The sequence below is a fragment of the Sus scrofa genome, chromosome 8 (assembly GCF_000003025.6).
Source record: "Sus scrofa isolate TJ Tabasco breed Duroc chromosome 8, Sscrofa11.1, whole genome shotgun sequence".
Classification (NCBI taxonomy): domain Eukaryota; kingdom Metazoa; phylum Chordata; class Mammalia; order Artiodactyla; family Suidae; genus Sus; species Sus scrofa.
In genome coordinates, this window is record NC_010450.4 from 96,640,713 (window position 1) to 96,667,359 (window position 26,647).

The 26,647-nt window shown below is 39.4% G+C and overlaps 1 long non-coding RNA gene across 2 annotated transcripts in view; it reads right to left on the reverse strand.

Moving 5' to 3' along the window:
* The window catches only part of LOC102166663, a 52,361-nt gene continuing 26,209 nt past the window's right edge, over window positions 496–26,647 (reverse strand). The window contains exons 4-5 of one of the 2 annotated variants that reach the window (XR_002346425.1): window positions 7,769–7,960; window positions 496–738 (exon numbers count right to left, since the gene is read on the reverse strand). This is a non-coding gene — a long non-coding RNA (uncharacterized LOC102166663). Of the gene's footprint in view, window positions 739–1,615; window positions 2,077–7,768; window positions 7,961–26,647 lie in introns of those variants that run through there. The other variant, XR_002346424.1, reaches the window with a different exon arrangement.

Below are 26,647 nucleotides of genomic sequence, written 5' to 3' on the forward strand. Positions count from 1 at the left end.
CCCTAGCCTGGGAACCTCCATATGCCACAGGGTGCAGCCCTAAAAAGACAAAAGACAAAAAGAAAACAATCTATTAAAATTTCAAATACTTTAATTAATAACTGGTATCTACTGTGTTGGCCCCTATATTCATCATGAATCTCCTTAAAGGAACTACCTGCCCACCAATTTCAGCCACAGGGTTTGAATGACTTGTCATCACCTTTAAATTTAGAGTAAGGCATGACTAAGTTAATCAGCAGATTCAATCTACTTTTTTTTTTTTTTTTTTTTTTTTTTTTTTTTTTTTTTGCTATTTCTTGGGCCGCTCCCACGGCATATGGAGGTTCCCAGGCTAGGGGTTGAATCGGAGCTGCAGCCACCGGCCTACGCCAGAGCCACAGCAACGCGGGATCTGAGCCGCGTCTGCAACCTACACCACAGCTCACGGCAACGCCAGATTGTTAACCCACTGAGCAAGGGCAGGGACTGAACCCGCAACCTCATGGTTCCTAGTCGGATTCATTAACCACTGCACCACGACGGGAACTCCAGATTCATTCTTCTTACACAAAGTGATTAAAGAATGAGTAGATGACCTACTTGAGGCACTGAGAACCAGACCCAGGACTTTTGGTCATCTGCTGAGAATGAGAGGTCTTCTCCTCCCCAGTAGACTTAAAGTCTTGGCAACATGAAGCCTTTGGAGGCTGTAGTCTTCTTCCAACTATGAAGGAAGATTCTGTCTAAGAATGAGGCCTATATGTGGAAGAAAGAGAGAAGCTGAGGTAAAATACTGCCCTGGAGATATTTCTGGAACACCTGTGTCAAGCAACAGGTAAGCCAATCACTGCACTTTACCTGCCAGTTACACAAGCCAGTAAATTCCCTTTTTGATTAAAATCATTTAGGTTAGGCTTTCTTCACTTTCAACCACAAGAAACTTAAGTGATACACATTTATACATATAGACAGTGATTCGTTTCTATGATTTCTTCCAGGAATATATATAGATCAGATTCAGTCAGAAATAGACCTTGCCAATAAAGTATTCTGTGAGAGGGCCTTTTTTTTAACCTTGTTTTGAACACTCTGGACCTCTAAATTTTGAGTTTAATCAATTAAATTGGATCCTTACAGTATAGATATTTATTTATAAAAAGACCCTACATGATCTAAATTTAAGAATTTTACAAAGACAGATTTATTGAGAACAATAACTCATCTTTTGGAATGAGACTTATAAACAAAAATGAGCACACTAAAAAATATTAACTAAATTTGGCTACCAAAACAGTCTATATTTTTGTCCAGATTTCCCTTTTCTTTCATTGTCCAAGCCAAATCTCTTTTTCATATTAGGTATAGGGTAGCACATTACTTCTTGATATCACGACCCTTATTCACATCCATTATGGTTATTTGCAGTCTCTGTCTACAGTGCCTTTACATTCACTTTAAAATACCAAGTCCTTTATTAATAACATTCTTAAAGAGGTCTCACCAGGCCTTCCTAGTACTTCAGACAATTTTTAGCTCTATGGTTCTTCCCAATTTAAAAACAAAATGAATTTCACAAACAGAATTGAAATGTCAAATTTTACTACCATCTGGATTTAAAGACTGTAAGAAAAACTAGGTTTGGGTTGTTTTATTTTTGTAAGCCAAAGTGAATGTATTACCGTACATTTGTTTTCAGATCATTTACCTCTCAATCCTGCATTTTACTCCAGGGGAGTAAGGTATTCAAATGAAAAAAAGAGGAGACCATCCAGAAAATTCTAAGAGGGAGCCTATAAAACTCAGTAGTTGCATTTGATATAATGGAAGAAAAATCTTCCAACTCCTCTTCATCATCGTCATAAGGATAAACCCGATCTGCTCAGAGCACTGAATTTAGAACCATGAATGCGAGCTAACAACTTGGCTCTGCTCCTCTAGGGGTTACAGTCTCATCTAAGTACAGACATAAAGGATATATTATAGGGACAACTTAACAAAGGCTTTATGGTCCATCTTTTAAAGCATAATGCAGCTCCAGTGCCTCCAGGGAAGGAGAAGAACAGCAGCAGCTGAGATACATCAGGAGGGACAGATCTGACAATGGAAGAGAGACAGGTGAGTTTAAGTCACTCCTGGCTTGAGCAGCAAAAACATTATCTCAGGGGAAGAGCCCAGGACTGTGACACATGCAAAAAGTAGCTGAGTAATCCCTTACACTAGAATAGCTCCTACAAAGCACATCATTTGATTCTCTCAAGAACCCCAAAAAGAAGCAAGTTGAGGACTTGTGGACAAAGAATGCTGCCTGCCATTTCAGTAAACAAAGGATATTGCCTCCATCAAGCCTCCAGCCACTCACAAGGTTATACCCTGAGGGGAACTCAGGACTGAGATAAACACATAACTGGCCTGACACTTAAGGTGCATATCAAAGGAACAGCTTCAATAGACCCAGACTCTTGCATCTCCCCATACATAGAAAAGCACTAAATTCATTAACTAGAGATGTCTGGTTTTTAACCAGCAGTAATTTTTTGATGTTCAACTGCCTAATTTGGTTGGTGGGGCAGGCGTGGGGCTTGCTTTTTGCTTTTTTTCAAAAACTCTTATACACCCTGGTTCTTCCCTTATCTCTTTGGAACAGTCCCTCAGAGCTATCTGAGAAGTTGTAACCCAGGCTTAAGTCCTCAGTAAGGAGGGCAAGAAACTGTCTGAATGCACAGAAAAAAATGAAAAGGAAAGGTGATGTGTATAGAGAATGAATTGAAGTCTACGAAGACCTGAACAGAGAAAGTAGCAAAAAGGTAATCTAAACTGAGCAGGGCCCAGATTACACAGAGCTGTACACTGTGCTAAGACTATGGTTGTTATCCTAAAGCAACAGAAAGCCAGCAAGGGTTTTGACTAGAAGAGTGACATAAACAGACCTACTTTTATGAAAGATTATCCAACTCCAGAGAAGAAAACGAACATAAGGGAGGGAGGGCAGGCCTAGAGTAAAGACCAATTGAAAAGATATGATAATAGTGGGGCTTGATTCAGAAGAAGTTGTACTTATAAGAACACTAGACAAAACTGACCCAAAAACTCCATCTTGGGAGTTCCCATTGTGACTCAGCAGGTTATAAATCCAACTAGTATCCGAGAGGATGTGGGTTCAATCTCTGGCCTTGCTCAGTGGGTTAAGAATCCACCATTGTCATAAACTGTGGTATAGGTTGAAGATGCTGCTCAGATTCTATGTCACTGTGGCTGGCAGCTGCAGCTCCGATTCAACCCCTAGCCTGGGAACTCCCGCATGCCACAGGTGTGGCCCTAAAAAGCAAAAATAAATAAATAAATAACTCCATCTTAACTAAAGGTAGAAACTTATCCTCTCATAAAACAGGAAGGTCCAAGGAGTAGGCTTAGGTGCAGCTGGACCAAGGGATTCGCATGAAGTTAACAGGTCTCCCCTTCATGACACAAATCTATATTGGAAATACATCATTTGTGCCTGCCCAAAACCATTCTCATATTCTTATAGTTTTCCACATTGTGAATCCTGCCTTCCAAAAGTAGAATATAAAAAATTACATTTACCAGACTGCTTTGCAGCTAGAGTAAAAGCGTATGACCTAGGCTTTGCTGAGCAGATACAGCCATACAAGATTTGAGTGTAGATGGGATCAACAAGCAGTGCTGGCCTTGATTTTCTGACTGTAATAGTGGTCAAGTTTTCTTATTCTTCTGGGGCATCACTGACATAGATTTTGCCATCATGTTCAGGATTGGGGACATGTTAAGTAGTAGAAGGTAGTAGGAATGGTGTTTCTGATAGAATAATTTTTCAATGAGGTTAGTCAGTGTTCTTAGCTATACTATTCCTGGTTGCTAAGTACATGGCAGTGAAATAACAAGCATGTTTTCCAGTTATCATGGAAATTCTTCAAGCTATTTAATATTTTTAATAAATCCATTTTGTTTAATTTAGCTGGACTATTGGAATTGATTTTGATGTTCACAACCAGGAATGCTAACTATTATACCACTCACTTCTTGGCTACTTTTATGTGTTGACCTCATTCTTCTAAAGCTGACTTTCTCTACATGGCAGAGAAAAGGACCACCAGAAGCTATTAATTGGCATGGCATTTTACAGCTCCATGACTCTAAAAGCAAGTCCTTTTTCACTTTAAAACCAAATAAATAAGCAAGGGGAATAATAACAAACTGCCGTTAATATAGCACATTAATATATATCACTAATAAAACAGATATCCTTCAAGATATTCAGTATATATTAATTCATTTAATCCTTACAATATTTCTAGGAAGCAAGTACTATGAGTTTCCCTCATTTTTCAAAGAGGGAAATGATACAGTACATTTCCAAAGGTCATTTCTCAAGGTCATACTTCAAGGAAATGACATAATCAGAATTTGAACCCAAGCAATTTGACTCCAGAGTCTATGTTCCCAATGCTGGGATGTTCCAGCACAGAGGTTGAGTAAAGAACAAGGACCAGCAAAAGTCCAAAATTTCAACCCATGTGATAAAAGGAATATCAGAGAAAATCTGGAGAAAAATATGGTGGTTTAAAGGAGAAAGAGATTCCAAAAGGCAGGAGATATTTATCTACTCCATCAAGAATCAGCAGTTACTAATCAAAATATGTCATATATTCAATTATATTTAAGTGAATTATCAAGAGATCTTCATGTAGTCACAGCATAGGTTAACTGGGTTTCACAAGGCTGAGTCTTTGCAAATGAGTTCTATGGAAAGAGAGAGGGCAATGAAGTTCAGCTTTTCTGCAAAGATGTGTTATTACAATGCCAGATTATGGAAACTAGCTGAGCAAGAAGGAAAGTGACAACATGAAGATGAAGGGAAATTTAAAAAAAAAAAACAAAAAACATAGGGTCAATGGCTTGAATGTCCCTACGGTGTCAAAGAACAGTTCCAAAGGAACTGGTAGGAATGAGACTGAGGCTTAGAAGGTGGTGATCAGAGAATGGGATGATGCCTGCTGTCCAGAGATTTTTGAAGGAGGAGAGGCTACTGGTAAAGAATAATAATAATGTTACCATGTAACAATGAGAGTGGCAATATGGGCTGTAGTGGGATGAAGGAAATTACTGAAGTTGAAAAAGTGCAAGAAAGTAAAAGACCAGAATCTTGAGTAGATCATCTACAGAGATAAGAGAACTAATTGTAGAAATAAATAAAGACAGTAAACTATATGACACAGTCACCAAAGTATGACAAGAGATGGCAAAGATATTCTCGAAGATGATTTGGGAGAGATGTTAGGTGATAAATCTAAAAACATGAGCTCAATGAACTTGGGTCTTCAAACAGATGGCTTAGAAGGATCAAAAGGAAACAAAAAGACACCTGCTCTACTACAAGTCCTGGGGCAAATAAGAGGTGAAAGAAAAGACATCTTCCATTTGAAAGGGACAGCCAGGTTTCAGCTAGAAGAAAAAGGAATGCAAACACTCAGAGAAGAGTCTGGGACATAGGAGAGCTGGCTGATAGCAAGCCAGAAATTCCAGAGAGTATAATGAAGGAATTGGAAAATCATGGGAAATATTAGGGGATGGAGTCAGATTAGGGAGGTAGAAAGTCGTATGTCAAGATAAACAACAGGTAGTGATGATCTGGGAGGTTGCTAACTGAGATAACTAGGATATGGGGTCTCGTTGGGAGTAGTCCTGAAAAACTGAAGGAAGGTGAGTAACCACTGTCATCCAGAGTATTTAGCTGGGAGGTGTGGGGTCATTATTTAGTATTTCATCAAGGGTGTTTGGGCCTGGAGAATAGAAGAGGGACTCCTTGGGAAACAGGTCATTTTAGGCAGTAAGCTGTTCAATGAGCAGTGCTAGCTGGGGAAGGAGCAGTTTCACTGGGAATACCAGTTGCTTTTGAGACCTGCAGACTCTGTTCTCCCCCTTCATTGCACTATTTTCACAACCTGAGCACCAGTAGGCTGATAGTTGCTCCCCCAGATGGGAGATGCAGACAGAAGGGCCACAGTTTATCTCAGGACAGAAAGTTGTTTTTTTTTTTTTTTCTTTTAGGGCCACACCTGTGGCATATGGAAGTACCCAGGCTAGGGGTCGAACTGGAGCCATAGCCGCTGGCCTACAACACAGCCACAGCAACACGGGATCAGAGCCTCGTCTGCAACCTACACCACAGCTCACAGTAACACCAGATCCTTAACCAGGGATCAAACCTGCATCCTCATCGATCCTAGTCAGATTCATTTCCACTGAGCAATAACAGGAACTCTCAGAAGAGAAAGTTCTACAGCAATTGGAAAATGAGGCCAGGTGAGGAGCTGTAGCCACTAGTTTCTCTTCTTCTGAAGAGGTAAAGGAGAATAACCATTTTCTTGTCACCAGGAATTCTAGCCTTCAGCATATAAGTATAAATGATCTGCCTACATGCAAAATGTCAAATGAACTTCAATGATATTTAAAACTTTAGATAATTACTCCTCCCTTATAACCTTTGCTCCCAATCCCATCAAAACAAAACAAAATACAGGTAGACAAAGACCCATGATAGATAGATAGATAGATAGATAGATAGATAGATAGATAGATAAGAAGGAAAGGAGGGAGGATGGGACTGGAAGGAAGGAAGGAAAGAATAGGATAAGCAGACTGAAAGATGGATGACAGATAAAAGATGAATGAGAAAAGAAAAGGAAGAGGACAGAAAAGAGGGGTAGGGGGGAGGAGAGAAGTGGGGAGGGGAAGATAAGTAAAGATCTAGGTAATGCTTTGAGGGCTAAAAAAATATTTAGCTATTCTTTGGATTAATCCAGTTCTATAATCTTGTGAAAAGGATAATCTTATTTAGAAAGCTAATTAGCAAAATGAAAGCTAATTTCCTAATTCCTCAACATCCATATCTAAAAAAGCAGTACAGGAGTTCCCATTGTGGCTCAGCGGTAACAAACCCGAGGAGTATCCATGAGAATGCGGGTTTCATCCCTGGCCCTGCCCAGTGGGTTAAGGATCTGGTATTGCAGTGACCTGTGGTGTAGGTTGCAGACACGGCTTGGATCTGCTGTTGCTATTGCTGTGGTGTATGCCGGCAGCCACAACTCTGATTAGACCCCTAGCCTGGGAACATCTGTATGCTCTGAGTGTAGCCCTAAAAAATAAAATTAAAAAATTAAAAAATATAAAAATAAAAAAGCAATACAGCTTCCAGACTAAATGTAGATTTGAAGTATGAAAGGCCTAAAGGAAGAGTTAGAAGGCTACTCTGGGATTGTCTTCCTAACCTCTGAATCAGAACTGATTTTAAAATTCCTGAGCTAAAAGAATCAGTTCAGAGGCAGTGAGAGAGTTCTAGTCCAAAGATCTGCTATAAATAGAAATGAACTCTGCTCCTGCCAGGAAAGCAAGATTTCTAAATCAGGGTTAATCTCACTATTATGACGAGGAACTGGCATTGCGTCTCAAGAAGGATCAGCCAGTGGATTGTGGCAGCTCAAGAAGGAAATCAGGAGCAAGTTTCAAGGGCCACACCGAAGGCCCTGCAGTGAGTTGATTCTCCCAGTGGCTCATAAAACTCTCCCTAATCTCCTGTAAATAAGCACTGCAGTTTTATTCTTGGTTATAGAACCCTTATGACATTCCAGAGACCTAGATGAGAAAGTAGACATATCCTAGACCGTAAGTTCTCACACTCTGATGTACCTCTGAATTCCCCAGTGAGAAGTGTCAAAATGGTAAACTCCTAGCACCCAGCCCTCAAAGTCAATGAATTAAAATACCTTACCTCACTTCATCCTTGTGTTTGATCTTTGGGGAAGATGTTGTTCTCATCCCATCTTACAAGTGAAGAAACTGAAGCTGATGAAAGTTAAGTAGCTTCGACAAGTCAGTCTACTAAGGTATGATAAGGCTGGACTTATGTGCAGGATCCTGTGTTGTATCAACTATGCTTACAACCATGGGGGGGGATGGAGTCCTGAAATTCAGAAGAAAAAAGTTGATTTTAAAAGTTGGGTGGACTTCCTCTCACTGATCAAAGTTGCTTTTTTATTAAACACTACACTCACACACAAACATACACACAAAACTATTCTGCACTTTTTTTGTTCTGTTTTGTTTTTGTTTTTGTTTTTTGTCTTTTTGCCATTTCTTGGGCTGCTCCCACAGTATATGGAGGTTCCCAGGCTAGGGGTCGAGTCGGAGCTGTAGCCACCGGCCTACACCAGAGCCACAGCAATGCAGGATCTGAGCCACGGCTGCAACCTACACCACAGCTCACGGCAATGCCGGATCCTTAACCCACTGAGCAAGGCCAGGGATTGAACTCACAACCTCATGGTTCCTAGTTGGATTCGTTAACCACTGAGCCACGACGGGAATTCCTATTTTGCACTTTTTAAAGCAGAATAACAGGTATCCCCCCAAAATCAGAACTTGTTAAAAATTCTACAATATTTAAAAGAAAGTAAACTACCCCCAAAAATTTTGAACATTATTCCTCCTAGGCACAGAATTATTTATGTAGCTACCACAACTCTTAAAACAGTGCTGGTGCATGGTGACATTTGCTGCATTAAAAAGAGGGAGAACTCTCCTGACCCTCTCAGGTTGATTATTCCTTGATTAGTCAATCCAAAGTAAGCATTTCAGACACTATTGCACAACAGCTCCATTGTGTATTCCAAAATATTTGTATGGCATGACACACTTGAGCTATAGTTACTTATGTTAGGTTTAGATCCACTTTAGGGCACACATGGAACTATAATCTAGCCAGAATTCCAATTAGACTTTTTTAGAATCCCCCATCCCCTCCAGCCTCTTCTCAAATGTTTGTTATCCTTCTTCCTCTCCTTTCTAGCATCCTCCAGCATTTTAATCCCCATCCAAATGTACTCTAGCTATCAACCATCTTATTTCACTTAATCTATTTCTTTAATGTCTCTAATGTGAATAAGCATTCTTTATGCTTTAAACCTCACATACTGACTGTCCTATTTTCTAAAACTTTTATTTAATAACCTCTCCTAATCTCGGGTGAAGCCCATTTGATTTCCCCACTATCTGCTGTCCCTCTTCATAGTTGTCTGTAGACCTAAAGGATCCTCCCCAATTGCTTCAGAATCAGGATCCATATCTTCTTTCATACCCAGTCCTCCACCAACATCCTTGGATCTTCCTCTGCAGGTGGGAAAATTTGTACTTATTGATGACCCTGGCAGGACACTGGCTTCCCTATTCTTCCATCCAAGCAAATTGTCTTCATTCTATCTCAGCTTCTTTTCAAAGGATTTGACTCCTATAGTCAAACCTTAGTTTTCTTTATCATTCATACTATCCCTTTTCTAAATTCTTTAAGTGAAATTCAATTCACCCTTTAAAATCATAACCTGCCATCTCATCGACTTTCCTATTCTTTCATCACCCTGCCCTTTGAATTTCATAATAGCCCCAAATCCTATAATCTATGTTAGTTCAGCTTGATTTGCTTTCCTATCCAGGCTTGTTCCATGGTCACTGCCTCCCGAGAATCCCCTGTTCCTTGGTCTCCTACCCTTCCCACTTTGTCAATCACTGTCTCTCTATCCCCATGTTTACTAAACTATCTCTGTCCATTGCCTCAATTTTTTCACCCACTTATTCCTTAATTCTAAAAAATCTGGCTTCAATACACACTGCCATGCTGATGCTACTTTCTTCTTATTTTTCTGTAATTCATCTAACCAACTCACCAAAAAATTGAGAGACTTGTTCATTTTTCATATACTTGCTCATTCTGCAGCATCTGACATTGTTGGCAAGATAAATATTTCTTCCTTCTAGTTCTACTTCTCTCTCCTCTTCTGCGAAATGATGCTCTCCTGATTTCTTTCCTCCCCATAACTGCACTTTATCTATATTCTTCTGGGCCTTTTTCCTCTTCCCCTGACTCTCCAAAGCTTGGGTGTTTCCCTAGATTGTATCTTCATGTTATTTTCACCCTATAACTCTTCACATATGGACCTAATCTCTCCCTCATTTCCTTACGCGGTAAGACTTTAAGTCCTTACTAGAATAGGACCTGGCACACAGTAGATGTTCAATAGCGAGGAGATAAATGCACTGTGAGAACATGAGCAAACCAATTACAGTGCTCAGTTTCACAGCGCTGCTATGTGAACTGAATGGTGGTACAATATATAAACTTACCTAGGAACTAGAAAATAATAGGCATAAAGATACAACATTAATACAAATAAATCTGTTGCATTTCTTTATACTACCAATGAAATATCAGAAAGATAAAAATTTTTAAATCCCATTTAAAATCACGTTTAAAAACACTAGGAATAAATCTAACCAAGGAGGTGAAAGACCTATGTGCTACAAACTATAAAATACTGAAAGAGGAAACTGAAGAAAGAGAAAGACAAATACTATATGATACCACTTATATCTAGAATCTAATATATAGCACAAATGAAACTTTCTACAGAAAAGAAAATCATGAACATGGAGAATAGACTTGTGGTTGCCAAGAGGGAGGGGAGCTAGTGGGATCGACTGGGAATTTGGGGTTAATAGATGCAAACAGTTGCCTTTGGAATGGATAAGCAACGAGATCCTGCTGTATAGCACAGAGAACTATATCCAGTCACTTATGATGGAGCATGATAGTGTGAGAAAAAGGAATGCATATGTGTATGTGTGACTGGGTCAACTTGCTGTATAGTAGAAAATTGACAGAACACTGTAAACCAGCTATAATGGAAAAAAATAAAAATCATTTTTTAAATTTTTTAAATAAATAAATAAAAGAAATGTGTAAATTGCTTAGCACAATGCCAGGCACATAGCAAGTGCTTGGTGAATTCACCAATAGAAGTTAAATGGGATCTATTTTCAAAAAAAAGTAAATATACCCTGAGAACACTAAATAAACAACCTTCCACACGTTATGTACCCAAGTACATTCTCAGGCAGCCAGGAAGTAGCCCTGGACTTCTGAAGGCAGAGGTTATAAACTGGTAGCCCACAAGTATTTGCCCTATGAGTATAGTTTCTTGGTATAAATAGTGTTGTTGTTATTGAGTCAGTCACTACATCTAAAAATCAGGATTTCTCGGAGTTCCCGTCGTGGCTCAGTGGTTAACAAATCCAACTAGGAACCATGAGGTTGTGGGTTCGATCCCTGGCCTTGCTCAATGGGTAAAGGATCTGGCATTGCCATGAGCTGTGGTGTAGGTCGCAGACGCAGCTCAGATCCCTTGCTGCTGTGGCTCTGGTGTAGGCTGGAAGCTACAGCTCCAATTAGACCCCTAGCCTGGGAAGCTCCATATGCCACAGGAGTGGCCCAAGAAATGGCAAAAAGACCAAAAAAAAAAAAAAAAAATCAGGGTTTCACATTTCTAGCTTCTTTTGAAGAACTGGAATATCTGGTAATAGTGAACTTGCCTTCCTGCATAGCATCAACAACTAAAGGTTCCCCTTACTGTTCCCATCACTCTCTATTATCTTTATTCAATCTGTTCCACTCATTTACACTATATCTCTCACCTCTTTAGGCATTTCAGTTTTCATCCCTGTCCTAGGGGATAAGTACAGCTCTTCATCTCCATTAAAGAAAGCCTCTACTTTCCCCACCACATATAGAAAGCCTAAGAAAGAAGTAACAGAGAGAAGCAGAGCTGAAACATGGAGTCAGAGGAAACTTAATTACATCATTTGATCCCTTGATCCAGTTCTTCCTGAAACCCCTTCATCATTAGACCTCCCAGTTAAATAAGCCATTAAGTCCCCCTTTTTATAAGTATATATGCATATATCTGGATATATGAATATACATATTTATTTATTTATTTTAAATTCCCCCCCCCTTTTTTTTTGGCTGCCCTGAGGTATATGGAGTTCCCCAGCCAGGGATCAGATCCAAGCCACAGGTGTGACCTAAGCCACAGGTACAGCAACACCAGATCCTTAACCCACTGTGCCAGACTGGGGACTAAAGCTGGATCCCAGCACTCCCAAGATGCCACCAATCCTGTTGTGTCACAGCAGGAATTCCTAAATCCCCTTTTTTAAAACTGAGGTAGTTTTATTTGGATTTTTGTCCCTTGCTACCAAGAGACATAGTCATTTCTATGACTAAGGTAGCCAACTCATCCTTGTTTTATCACTGGAAGTCCCACATCCCTGGAAAATTCTCAGTCCTAGGCAAACTGGGATGGTTGATCAGCCTAATTCACAGCAAAGCTATGGTTCAAAGTCATTCAAATAGCTGCTATCAAAGCCTATGCTCACTACCTCTTCGCATCTCTTACTTTCATTTCCAAAATTATTATATTATCAAAAAATGGACCAGATCTTTGCCTTCTAATACCATTCTCCTACAAAATGAACCATGACTCCTTGGAGAAATGGCTGATTCCAAGGCTGGAGCAGAGAATACATAAGATAGCCTGGAGCATCCTGTAGTACTAGAAAGAAAGGAAGTGCCCAAAAAACAAAAATGATGGAGGCACATCAGAGACACAGCAACTGAAAGAGTTTCCAATGGCCAAAATTTGAACAGTTTGAGCAACAAAACAAATAAGAATTTTATTATAACCCAAAGTATAAAATAAATATTAATGGGTTCATACTGATATAAATAAATGATTGAATAAATAAATGAAAAGAAACTAATCTCCCTTACAGAAGAATTCCAAATAATTTATGATGACAGTCCCCCTTCCAAGAGGTGAAACTTAACTTTCCACCCCATTACTCCCTTTAGTGTAGGCTGGCGATAGTGACTGGCTTCCCAAAGGTAGAGTGTGGAAAAGGAGGGAAAAGTAACTTGCAGGAGAGAAAACCCAACCACTTTGGCAAGGTTAACATCAACATAATAAATCATGTTGACAGTATGTAACCTTAACATAATGTAATGAAAATGCTGTGCTTTTCTTTCCAAAAACCCTTGACCTCTGCCAAACTACGAGGAAAACATTAAAGAAATCCAAACTGATGGACGTTCTCCCAAAAAACACAACTAACACTTCTAAAACTGTCAAGGCCATCAAAGACAAGGAAAGTCTGAGAAACTGTCACAGACCAGAGGCAGCTAGGGAGATATATTAAGTAAATGTAATATGGTGTCCCAGAACAAAGGGAAGGTCATTAGAGGAAAACTGGTGAAATGTGAACAAGGTATTAAGTTTCGTTAATAAGAATATACCAATGTTTATGTTTACCTTGTGACAAATGTACGAGTTAAACAATAGAGGAAATAAGAGGTATATGTAAGAGTTCTCTGTACTATCTGTGGAACTTTTCTGAAAATCTAAAACTGCTATAAAATTTTTAAATTATTTTTAAAATAAAAGACCAATTCATAATCTAAAGAAAAGCCCCACTATGAAGAATGATATAGCTTCATCCATTTCTAAAACTTAACATAAAAAAATACTTTATAAAACATGGATTTTATGTATTTTATAAATTTTCTATATAAAGTAACAAGCAGTCTAGTGTCATCTGTCTGGACAACTTTTTCCAGTATAATCTCAAGTTAGTCGTACCATAAGATTTGATTGATCTACTTACAGTTTTGGTTCTTTTTATACAGATGGCCAACAAGCACTTGAAATAATGCTCAACATCTCTGATTATTAGAGAAATCCAAATCAAAACTACCATGAGATACCACCTCACACCAGTCACAATGGCCATCATTAATAAGTCGACAAATAACAAATACTGGAGGGGGTGTGGAGAAAAGGGAACCCTCCTGCACTGTTGGTGGGAATGTAAGCTGGTACAACCCCTATGGAGAACAGTATGGAGGTACCTTAGAAATCTATACATAGAACTACCATATGACCCAGCAATCCCACTCTTGGGCATATTTCCAGACAAAACTCTACTTAAAAAAGACACATGCACCCGTATGTTCACTGCAGCACTATTCACAATAGCCAAGACATGGAATCAACCCAAATGTCCACTGATAGATGACTGGATCAGGAAGATGTGGTATATATACACAACGGAATACTCCTCAGCCATAAAAAAGAACAAATTATGCTGTTTGCAGCAACATGGATGGAACTAGAGATTCTCATTCTGAGTGAAGTAAGTCAGAAAGAGAAAGACAAATACCGTATGATATCACTTATATCTGGAATTTAATATACGGCACAAAGGAACCTTTCTACAGAAAAGAAAATCATGGACTTGAAGAATAGACTTGTGGTTGCCAAGGGGGAGGGGGAGGGAAGGGGAGGGACTGGGTTCTTGGGGTAAATAGATGCAGAATGTTGCCTTCAGGATGGATCAGCAATGGGATCCTGCTGTGTAGCACTGGGAACTCTGTCTAGGCACTTATGATGGAACACATAATGCGAGAAAAAATAATGTATATATGTATGTGTAACTGGGTCACCATGCTGTACAGTAGAAAAAAAAAAAATATATATATATATAAATGATAAAAAATAGAAAAATTAAAAAAATTAGTTCTTTTAATCATTCATTAAACTTACAAACTAAATTAATGCTTATTCTTACATGTCTTGGCAGAACAAATTAATACTATCTGAACAAATTAATAACCTTGGCTCCTAACTCCTGTGATTTTGGCAGGCTATACTTTCAGTTTCTAAAGCCTATACACAAAGGAATCCTTAGGGAGGGATGTGCTCTCCTATCAATATACAAACGGAGTTACCCTTAATGAGTGTTAGAAGAATGCCCCAGAGGAAGAGCAGACCTCATTGCACCTTCTTGTCAAAGCAATGAGAAGCTGGCCCAGTGCCCTAGTAAGAGACTTGGAGGAAAACACAAAACACAATCCTCACAGTAAGGAAGCAAGTCATTCACTCAGCAATGCTTTTCTTAACACCTGAGCTAAGAATACGGAAATGAAAGACAACGAAGGGTTTCCCTTCTTACTTCAGGGGCAAAATAGCAACACGTTAAACAGGAGGTATAGAGATGTTAAAGAGATGAAACTGAGTTCTTGAAATATGCAGCTGAGCATTCAACTGGCACATCAGAAGCAGTGAGTAGAAGGCCTAAACATGCATTTCATGAACAAACACTGATCACATTCCTCCCATTGATTGCCTCTTCTGAGCCCAGCAAAGGTTGCAGAAATGATTAGGACACAGTCCATGCCCTCAAGGCCCTGGCTGTCTGGTAAGTGGGATAAAGGAAGTACACCATTTTCTTCCTTTACAAGTACAAGCAGGAAGTAGAAGTTATTATGTCCCTCAAGAAAAGTACAAAGTGTTCCTGGAGGTCAAGGAGGAAAACATTAAATCTAGTTACAAACAGGGAAGGAAATAGCATTTTGAAATAGGCTTAAACTGTGGTACAAACTAAACAGGTTTGAATGAGGGTATTACAGGCAAAGGTACAATCTCAGCAAAATCACTCAAGTTTTCCTATTTACTTAGGGTATATGTAACTCCTGACAAATGCGGCTTTTAAAAGGAGCCAAGATAGATACTAAGTCTGAAGGGAAGAGTAGGATAAGGCGCATATTTATGTGCTCTTAACACATCTCCCCTCAGGTTGCTTATCAATTGTAAGGGGGAAAATAGTAACTATACTGTGGAGAAGTTAGACAACACTTTTTTTTTTTTTTGGTCTTTCCAGGGCCACACCTGCAACATATGGAGGTACCCAAGTTAGGGGTCTAATGGGAGCTGTAGCCACCAGCCTACGCCAGGGCTTTGAAGTTTTATGGAGTCTTTTCTCTAAGAAAAGTTTTTATTTTGAAATAATTTAAAACTACAAAAAGTTGCAAGGATGATGCCAAGAACTCCCCCCCCCACCCCCAGCTCCTATCCCCTTTACTTGTAGGCACTGATTTTTAACATCTTGCTACATTTGTTTTATTACTTGCTTTCTTTCCCTATAGATGTACATATTTTTTTTCTGAATCCTCTGAGCAAGTGGCATACATCATGCCCATACACTCTCTGATTCTTCAGTGCATTTTTCCTAAAAAACATGGATGTTCTTTTGTGTAATTTCAGTAGAGTTATTAAATTCAGGAAATTTAACATGTATATAATACTTTAAATAACATATAGTCTATATTTCAATTATCCATTGTTACAACATTGTCCTTTTCTAGCATTACCTGCTCTAGTTCAGGATTCAGTCCAAGACCATGTACTGTGTTTAGTCATGTTGTCTCTTTTAGTTTCCTTTAATCTGGAAGAACTTCCCATCTTTCTTTATCTTTTATGACATTGACATATATGAAAAACATGGGCCAGTTATTTTGTATTATATTCCTCAGTTTGGATTTGTGTTATGTTTCAAGATTATATTCAGATTTCTTCATGAGGAAATTAGATGTCTGGCTAAGAAACTACAAAAGAAATGTTGTGTCTTGGAATTCCTGTAGTGGCTCAGTGGTTAACGAATCTGACTAGCATCCATGAGGGTGCAGGTTTGATCCCTGGCCTTGCTCAGTGGGTTGGGGATCTGGCATTGCTGTGAGCTGTGGTATAGGTTGAAGACACAGATCCTGCATTGCTGTGGCTGTGACACAGGCCAGCAGCTACAACTCCGATTTGACCCCTAGCCTGAAAACCTCCACATGCCATAGTGTGTGGCCCTAGGGGTTTTAGAATAATTCTGTGGAAAGAAGACTATACTGCTTTAGATGTCAAACTTATATGGATTGAGATTCACTCAAGACAGAGGACGTTTTCTATACTTTAAAATTTGGAGTAAGTTTTGAAAATTGTTCATCAACACACTGGTACACTGCCAGACAACAGTCTCTCTCTTTCTCTCTCTCTCTCACACACACACACACACACCATTCACCAAGCCTGAAGAGAAAGAAAAGGATGCACAAGGAGCCAAGCTGACAGACTATAGCTGTGTTGACTCACTACCAACTCAGTTAAAAAGCTTTTCTAGTTAACACAAACCACAGCAGACCAAACTTGCCCATGCTCAGATGCACTGATTTTAGCCAATATGTCTTATTCTTACAGAACTTCCAAGATTTTAATATAGAAACTGCTTAGTTAAAAAAAAAAAAAAGACATGTATTTTGACTCTAAATATGTCTGGGGCTTGAGCATCAAACAACTGAAGAATAATTTTGTATGTAATGATAATTATGTCAGGCTAAAGACCAACTGGAGCAAATGATTATTAACAAGGAACACCAATTAGTAATTTCAGTAATTAGGAACTGGCTGTAAAGGATAAGAAGAAGAGCATGTGACTTTGTGAAACCTTATTTCAGTTTTTAAGGAAGTATGTACACTCTTACACACGAAGATGTATCTTTGCTGAGAAATGGAAAGTGTATGGATATATGAAATGTAAGATTTTGAATTCTTACTAATACACACTAATGAACAAGGGTAAAGTTTTCAAAGAGTTTCCTAGCACAAGGGAATGTCCAGGGGTGAGGGAAATTACATCACAGGATCTAAATAATATATATGGCTTTGAAATTGGTTACATGGGTACCTGCATTTGAAGAAATTCACAAAGTATTCATTTAAATATCTGTAAATTACTCCATGTAAGACATGCCTTGAAAAAGGCAACAGAGGTGTTCCCATCGTGGCTCAGTGGTTAATGAATCTGACTAGGAACCATGAGGTTGCGGGTAAGGTCCCTGCCCTTGCTCAGTGGGTTAGTGATCCGGTGTTACCGTGAGCTGTGGTGTAGGTTGCAGATGCGGCTCAGATCCTGCGTGGCTGTGGCTCTGGCATAGGCCGGTGGCTACAGCTCCGATTGGACCCCTAGCCTGGGAACCTCCATATGCCACAGGAGTGGCCCAAGAAATGGCAAAAAGACAAAGAAAAAAAAAGAAATATGCAACAGAAAGCACACAAGATCAGCAGAATTACTGTCACGAACTAGTTCTGTGGGCTTAAGCAAGTCATATAACCTCAGTTTCCTTATTTGAAAAACAGTTGTGTTAAATGATCTCTTTAACACAATCACTAAATTCTTTACCAGCTTTAAGAGTCTAATTGATAATTTTTTAAGTAGCAACAGTTTATGGAAATTAATAACCTGACTGGGGACTTTGACAATTTCAATTTTAAAAGTTTCAATTACATTAATACATGAATACATTATCATTATAAATGGAAGTTCAAGTAATATAGATAAATGTTTTCTCTAGCCCTTTCTCATAAGCCTAGAGACAACCTGTCCTGCCAGGTTTTAGTGTTTTCTATGAGGTTTTTTTTGTTGCTGCTGCTACAGAGGTAGTAAGGCTCTCCAGCTGGGAATGAAGACTGTGGAGTAGTGCTGCCCAGGTCCACAGCCCAGCAGCACCAGTAGCCAGGGAAGACCTTGTTGAAGTCACTCATACCAATGAAAAAAAAAAAATGTTGCCTGCCAGTTTAAACCAAGGATGATGCAGCCCTCAGCCACTGCAGCCACCCTCAAAGATACACCCGGAGGAGACTCAAGATGAGAAAGCACAGGATACTGGCTCCAGATAGCTGAGGAATGAAATCATTCCTACATATCAGAGGAATGATTTTGGTGAGCCCTAACTCTTGCATCTTTCCATACATGAAAAAGCACTAAGTTTCATAACTTGAGATATCTGGTTTTCTTTAATTAACAATAATCTTTGATGTTCTGACTGCCTGGTCTTTATTAAAAAAAACTCCTATATATCCTGCCTCCTCCCTTACCTCTTCAGAGCTGTCTCTCAGAACTATTTGAGAAGCTACGTCCCAGGCTTAAGTCCTCAGTTGTGTCTGCCAAATAAAACATAATTCTCAACGTTTAGATTGTGTATTTTTTTTTCAATCTATATCCAAAATCCCTGTGCTAGGATAGGAAGTCCAGAAATAAACCCATGTACTTAAGGTCAATTAATCTATGACAAAGAAGGCAAGAATGGAGGAAAGACAGTCACTACAATAAGTGGTGCTGGGAAAACCGGACAGCTACATGTAAAAGAATGGCTTAGAACATTCTCTAACACCATACACAAAAATAAACTAAAAATGTATTAAAGACCTAAAAGTAAGGCCAGATACTATAAAACTCCTAGAGGAAAACATAGGCAGAACACACTTTGACATAAATCATAGCAATGTCTCTTTGGATCCACCTCCTAGAGTAATGAAAACAAAAACAAAAATAAACAAATGGGACTTAATTAAACTTTAAAAGCTTTTACACAGCAAAGGAAACAATAACAACAAAAAAAAAGAATGGAGGAAAATATTTGCAAAGGAAGAAACCAACAAGGGATTAATCTCCAAATTACACAAACATCGCATACATATCAAAAAAATACACAACCCAATCAAAAAAATGTATGGAATATCTAGGAGTTCCCGTCATGGCTTAGTGGTTAATGAACGTAATTAGCATCCATGAGGACATGGGTTCTATCCCTGGCCTTGCTCAGTGGGTTAAGGATCCGGCATTCCATGAGCTGTGGTGTAGGTCGAAGACAAGGCTCGGAAACTGTGTTGCTGTGGCTATGGTATAGGCCGGCAGCTACAGCTCCAATTAGACCCCTAGCCTGGGAACCTCCATATGCCATGGGTGTGGCCCGAGAAAAACGGAAAGACAAAAAAAAAAAAAAAAAAGGATGTATTATACCACAGAGGGAATTAAAGTCAGTATTAAAAACAAAAAACAACGGAGTTCCCTGTCATGGCTCAGTGGTTAATGAATCCGACTAGGAATCATGAGGTTGTGGGTTTGATCCCTGGCCTTGTTCAGTGGGTTAAGGATCCGGCATTGCTGTGAGCAGTGGTGTGGGTTGAAGACAAGGCTCGGATCCCGTGTTGCTATGCTCTGGTGTAGGCCAGCAGCAATAGCTCCAATTAGACCCCTAGCCTGGGAACCTCCATATGCCGCAGGAGCAGTTCAAGAAAAGGCAAAAAGACAAAAAAAAAAAAAAAAAAAAAAAAAAAAAGTATGGAATATCTAAATAGACATGGCTCCAAAGAATAGGGACAGATGCCCAAAAAAGCATATGAAAAGATGGTTGACACCACTAATTAACAGAGAAATGTAAACCAAAACTACAATGAGGCATTACCTCACACCAATCAGAATGGCCATCATCAAAAAAATCTATAAACAATGAATGCTGGAGAGGGTATGGAGAAAAGAGAACCCTCCTACATTGTTGGTAGGAATGCAACCACTATGGAGGACAGTAGGGAAGTTCCTTTAAAAACTAAATATAGAATGACCATATGATCTTGTAATCCCATTCTTGGGCATTTATCCAGAGAAAACCATAATTCAAAAAGATATATGCATTCCAGTGTTCATTGCTCCACTACTTACAATAGCAAAGACAGAAGCAACATAAATGTTCATCCACAGAAAAATGGATAAAGAAGATGTGATGTGTGTGTGTGTAATGGAATATGACTCAGCCACAAAAAAGAATGTCATAATAGCTTTTGCAGCAGCATGGATGAACCTAGAGATTATCTATCATACTAAGTGAGATGAGTCAGACAGAGAAAGAGAAATATCATATGTTATTACTTATATGTGAATTCTAATTAAAACAATATAAAAGAACTTATTTACAAAACAGAAACAAACTCACAGATCTCAAAATCAAAACTTACAGTTACTATAGGAGAAACCGTGGCTGGAAGGGATGAATTAGGAGGAGGGAAATAACATATACACACTACTGAATAAAGTAGATAATTAATAAGAACCTACTATGTAACAGGGAAATCTACTCAATAATTTGTAATAACCTCTATAGGAAAAAATGATGGATATATGTATAACTGATTTTCTTCGCTATAGAAGACCTGAAACTAATACAACACTGTAAGTCATCTATACTTCAATAATTTAAAAAAAAAAAAAAAGAAAATTAATGGACCAAAAAAGTTTGATGTTTTGGTAGTTTTAAAGTAGTATTAAAAAGATGTTCATGGAAAAAAAAATTTTTTTAAATCCCTGTACTTCAGTTTTCCCAACTCAAACAGCATCAGGAGTTCCGGTTGTGGCTCAGTGGTGGTTAACAAACTCGACTAGTATCCACGAGGATGCAGGTTCAACCCCTGGCATTGCTCAGTGGGTTAAGGATCTGGTATAGCCACGAGCTGTGGCATAGGTTGCAGATGTGGCTTGGATCCCACATTGCTGGGAACTGGCAGCTAGAGCCCTGATTTGACCCCTAGCCTGGAAACCTCCATATCCCTCGGGTGCAGCCCTAAAAAGACAAAAGACAAAAAAAAAAAAAAAGGCACACTAAAAATAAAAATGAAATAAAAACAGCAACAAAAATGGCAACCATTCATTCATAATAAAATATGTACACTTGGGAGTTTCCGTCCTGGCTCAATGGTTAACGAACCCAACTAGTATCCATGAGGACGTGGGTTTGATCACTGGCCTCGCTCATTGGGTTAAGGGTCTGGCGTTGCCATGAGCTATGGTGTAGGTAGCAGACACGGCTTGGATCCCACGTTGCCATGCCTGTGGCGTAGGCCAGCAGCTACAGCTCTGACTCAACCCCTAGCCTGGGAACATCCACATGCCGCAGGTGTGGCACTAAAATGACAAATAAATAAATAAATAAATAAAATATCTACACTTGTTTCTTTAAATATAGTTGAAGAACAAGTTATTTATTTATTTATTTATTTTGCTTTTTAGGGCTGCACCTGCAGCATATGGAAGTTCCCAGGCTAGAGAATAAATCAGAGCTGCAGCTGCCAGCCTATACCACAGGCACAGCAACATGGGATCCAAGCCGCGTCTGTAACCTACACCACAGCTCATGGCAATGCCAGATCTTTAACCCATTGATGAGGCTAGGGATTGAACCCGCATCTTCATGGATACTACTAGTCGAGTTCATTTCCGCTGAGCCACAATGGGAACTGCAAGAACAAGTAATTTAAACACTCTAACTCAAAGTCACTCAAAGAGCTGCATTAAATACAAAGGCACTCAGGGAAATAGGTGTCTTGGAATATTTAATCATTAGTCTTGAGCTAAAAAATTTCCTCAGTATCATTCAGTGCACCTTGTAGATGGAAATCAGGCCCATCAAAGTTCTGTTGCCAACATTTCAGATTTTTCTTTAATATGAAAAGGACTAAATGGGTAAGGGTGGGATGAAAAATGAAATTCAACAGAGCCACATCCAGTCTTTTCTCTGCAGGTCTGTTCCATCACTAAAAATCACCAAGTAGTCATGATACCTGAGGAGCCAAGGACAGCCTAAAATGTTGCAACTCACGGCCTAATGAATGACTGAGCTTTGTACCACAAAATGTTGCAACACAGGGCCCAATGAATGAGTAGATTTATTGGAGGAGGTACAATTTGCTTACTCTACTATTCACTCTGCATTTATACTGTCAAATTTTTCCATTTCCTAATGCAAAATCCTTTAATGAAGGAAAAAAGCCTACCTGGTCAAATTCAAATTTATTATTTCAGTGACAAAGACAGACATGGAGACTACACTTTCAACTGACACAAGCAGGAATAAAGTACTACATTTTCTTCCAATCAATTTTTCACCTTTATACATCGTGATAAAAGCCTGTGCCAAAGGTTCTTGATTCTATCAATGTGAAAGTGCTCTGACACACATTTAGTCCACAAATCAACAGCCTTAAATATCAAAAATGCAAGGACCCTACCTATGGATTTCCAAAACTCCCAGCTATTTGGGACTGTTTGCTTCTGTGACAATCCACCCTGCACAAAGTGTACCCATGTAGTGCCCTGCTGGAGATAAGAGAGACCAAGAGGGTGGGGAGAAAAGCCTGGTCTTGTCCTTTAACCAGAAGCAAGCATGCTTCCCTGACCTGAACACCATATCACTGTGTTTCCAAGAGCAACAGCTGACCTCGGATAGTAGAGTGAACTATGGCCTTTGTGGTGTGATTTAAAGATCCCTTTGCCCCAAATTTGCCCTCGCTTTGGTTTGAAACTGCCTGAAAGGCGATATTTGAGACTTATTCCTTTAAGACACATTGTCTTCGAATGCCAGTATCCCTGGGACATTTTGTTAATGCAGTAAGTTATCAATTAGTCATTCCCAGGATGACATGTGTTCATTTCATCCATTACTTTCTTTGTACAAGCTGGCTAGTAGCAGATCTAACCAAATCTAGAGGATCAGTTACTGGGTTATGCTTTGTTGTTGCCATTCTATTTCATCTTTTGACTCAGAAGAAGAATTTAAAGGGGAAGCAAAATGATTTTGGAGCATGGGGCTCTGCCATGAAGGAAGGGGAGAGAGAGGAGAGAGAGCGGGCAGCTGGAGGACAGCAGGAGGGCCCTGATGGCACTGGGTGAGCAGAGTATTCCAGGAAGTGAGTTTAAACTCAAAAATCCCCAATATTTCCCAACTTTGGGACCAGCCTACTTCAGGGAATACTATTCCAGATCTGGACAATGACCTACAGTTGCATAAACTCTGCTTTTCTTTCAAATTACTGCCACTGGGATTAATGAAGAAGCAATTTTTTGGGTACATAAACTGAATTTTAAATAACCCAATTGCCACATGGAGAAAGCACAAGGAAAATTTCTAAATGTACACGCAACCTATCATGTACATAATTATTGCAATAAGGAAGAATTTTGAAGTTTCAAGTGACACAGAGAAAATAACCCCATCTATACATTTCTTGCTCTTCACTGAGGCAAAGGGCTGTGGCAGTCATCTGGATGATGACATTGGGTGGGGAAGATGATCTTCCTACACTGGTCTGACCTCCTGTGCTACACTTCATCCAGTCATTGCCACAGCTGTATTCAGAGTAGAATAAGAACAGGACCTGCCTGGCTGCTATTCTCCTGAAGACGGAATTGTCGGCCACCTCTCTCCAAAGGTGAGCTAAGCAAATGTGTGAGTCGACAGCTATGAATTTGCTTCAATAAACTATTGTTTCCCAAATCTGCCAGGATTGTAAAAATTATCCAGGGTACTTGTTTAAACCAAGCAGTCCCTCAGATTCTGATTCAATAGGTCTGGCAAGGACCCAGAAAATTGTGTTTTTCACCAGCACTTCAGATAATTTTTACAATTAGGCAAGTTTTATAAATACTAAGATAAGAAATCTGCAATTCCAGAAAGAAAACTAGGAAGAGGGAGAGGTCAGAGGGAGTTGTTTCTCCATTGAGCTTGGAAATGAACACTGTTGTTCCTTTTGGAGGATAAAGTAGATTATTACTCCAGGCCCTATCCACTGCCTATCTTGAGCTGAGAAATTTTTTTCCTCTTTTTTTTTTTTCTTTTTAGGTTGGCACCTGCAGCATATGGAGGTTCCTGGCTAGGGGTCAAATTGGAGCTATGGCTGCTGGTCTTCACTAAAGCTGCAGCACACACCAATAATATCTAAGCCCAGATCTGAGCCACGTCTGCATCCTACACTGCAGTTTGCTGCAACGCCAGATCATTTAACCCACGGAGCGAGGCCAGGGATCGAACCCACATCTTCATGGATACTAGTTGGATTCTTAACCCTCTGAGCTAGAACGGGAACTCCTGAGAACGTCTCCTAATGTCAACAGTACATAAGAATCCAAGACAAATAGGAGACTTCAACTCTTATGTGTAAATGCCTATTAAAACCCACAAACCCACTACATACAATGAAACATGTAATGAAAACCTAGTCTCATGCAGCTATCCTTCTAGAGGCTGGTGATAAAGTCATAGCCCACTACTACCATCAAACAAGAACAGAAACAAAGATGCATCTCAATACAATAATGGTGTGGCCAGAGTTCTGAGATAACAGATTAAGCTTGCTAATACAGCAAGTTAAAATGTAGGTACTACTAAGAGCAAGCTTGAAGTATAATCCTCAAATGGAACACAACTTTTCACAAGAATTCCTCTACCACAGAACTGCAAGGAACACCATCTGGTAGCTTCACAAACACATGGCCTAGGCCTGGAAGAGAACACAGGAAGATAAAAAACAGTAATTATATGGAGTGGTAGAATTATAAGCAAAGTTTTCTACATGTATTTCCTTGTTATTTAATGTAGATGTGATAAGAAGCTAATAACTGTTGATTCATACTTGTTATTAAATATTCTTTAATCACTATTTTGTCAAAAAGCAAATTTAAACATTCCCTAATGAAAAATGAATCAGTTTACTAATTGCTTCTATTAATGGAGATATTCTATCAACATATTTCTTTGTTATAAACTTCATTTTCAGACAGAAATAACATGAGGCAATGAGAGTTATATCCCAATTTCAGACAAAGTATTTAATACAGTATGAAAACAGAATTAAATGTTTATTAAAACAGCACTAGACATTCTGAAAAACATAAAATATGCAACAGAAGACTCTGGGGCAAACAGAAGGGAGAGGTTTAGTCAAGGGGATGAAGATCCAAGCGAAAAGAGTAGGCAGGACCTGCTACGTAGGAATTAACTGCTACAGTGGGCAGGATCTTTGCTGCCATCCTCACTGGCTCAGGCAGTGGGGAGGGGAGCCTAGGTCTCTGGAAAGTGCACTGTGATCAGGCCCAGGCATCTTCTCCCAAGGACACCAGGGCTCTCTGGCAGAAATGTACAGCTGGAACCTCATAATCTGTCTACGTTTTGATAGAGAAAGAGGGGGAAAGTGCCTAGAGATAGGAAAGGGAGAATTATCACAAAGAGCATCCCAGGCTTCTGAAAAAATAGTTTGGGGGCCTAAGAATGAGGAAACAACTGACATCAGAGACTAGCCCTGTGTCGGTGGGGAGAATCATGGCCAAGAGAGGGAAATGGCAGAGAGAGGAAAAGATATAGCCCCCCAAAGAGAAACTGTGAAGACTTGCAGCCTTGCTGCTCTGCAGCTATGTACAGACAGAGAAACTGACACACAGCTGCTGCTGTCGGAGGGTCCTCAATGAGGGAGCTATCAGGCAGGCCTGGCTGAGCTTGTGCTATCCTGACTGGCATATCATGAGGATTTTCTTGTTTGACCACAGCTAACTATCCCAGGATCTTTGCTTCCAGAAAATTTGTTAATGGAGATATAACCATTTAAAAGAAAGACAGGTGGGAATTCCCTTCCTGGCTCAGTGGTTAACGAATCCCACTAGAAACCATGAGGTTGCGGGTTCAATCTCTGGCCTTGCTCAGTGGGTTAAGGATCCGTGAGCTGTGGTGTAGGTTGCAGACGCGGCTCGGATCCTGAGTTGCTGTGGCTCTGGCGTAGGCCAGTGGCCACAGCTCCAATTCGACCCCTAGCCTGGGAACCTCCATATGCTGCGGGAGTGGCCCAAGAAATGGCAGGGAAAAAAAGACAATAAATAAATAAATAAATAAATAAATAAATAAATAGACAGGTGCTCCAATCCAGGCCAATGGGAAAAACTGAACTTACACATCTCTCCCAAAGTTTAAAAATATGACATCTGAAATTTGTACTGAAATTCAAGGTGACTTTTTTAAAACTTAACTTTCCAAGGAATGGTGGGAATCCTAGATGACAAATTTTCTGATTAATATTTCCACTAAAAAGAATTAAGTTGGAATCAACTAGAAATTTCTCTTTTTATACTTTGGTTTGAGGTTTGATGTTCTCCTTATCTTGAGGATAATTATTGAGTTTTGCCTTACACCTAATGAAAAGAACAAAATCTATTTTAATTTTAGAATACTCTGACCCAAGAGTCAGTCAGATTTCTCCAAACCCTTATCTAGAATACATCTTTCAGT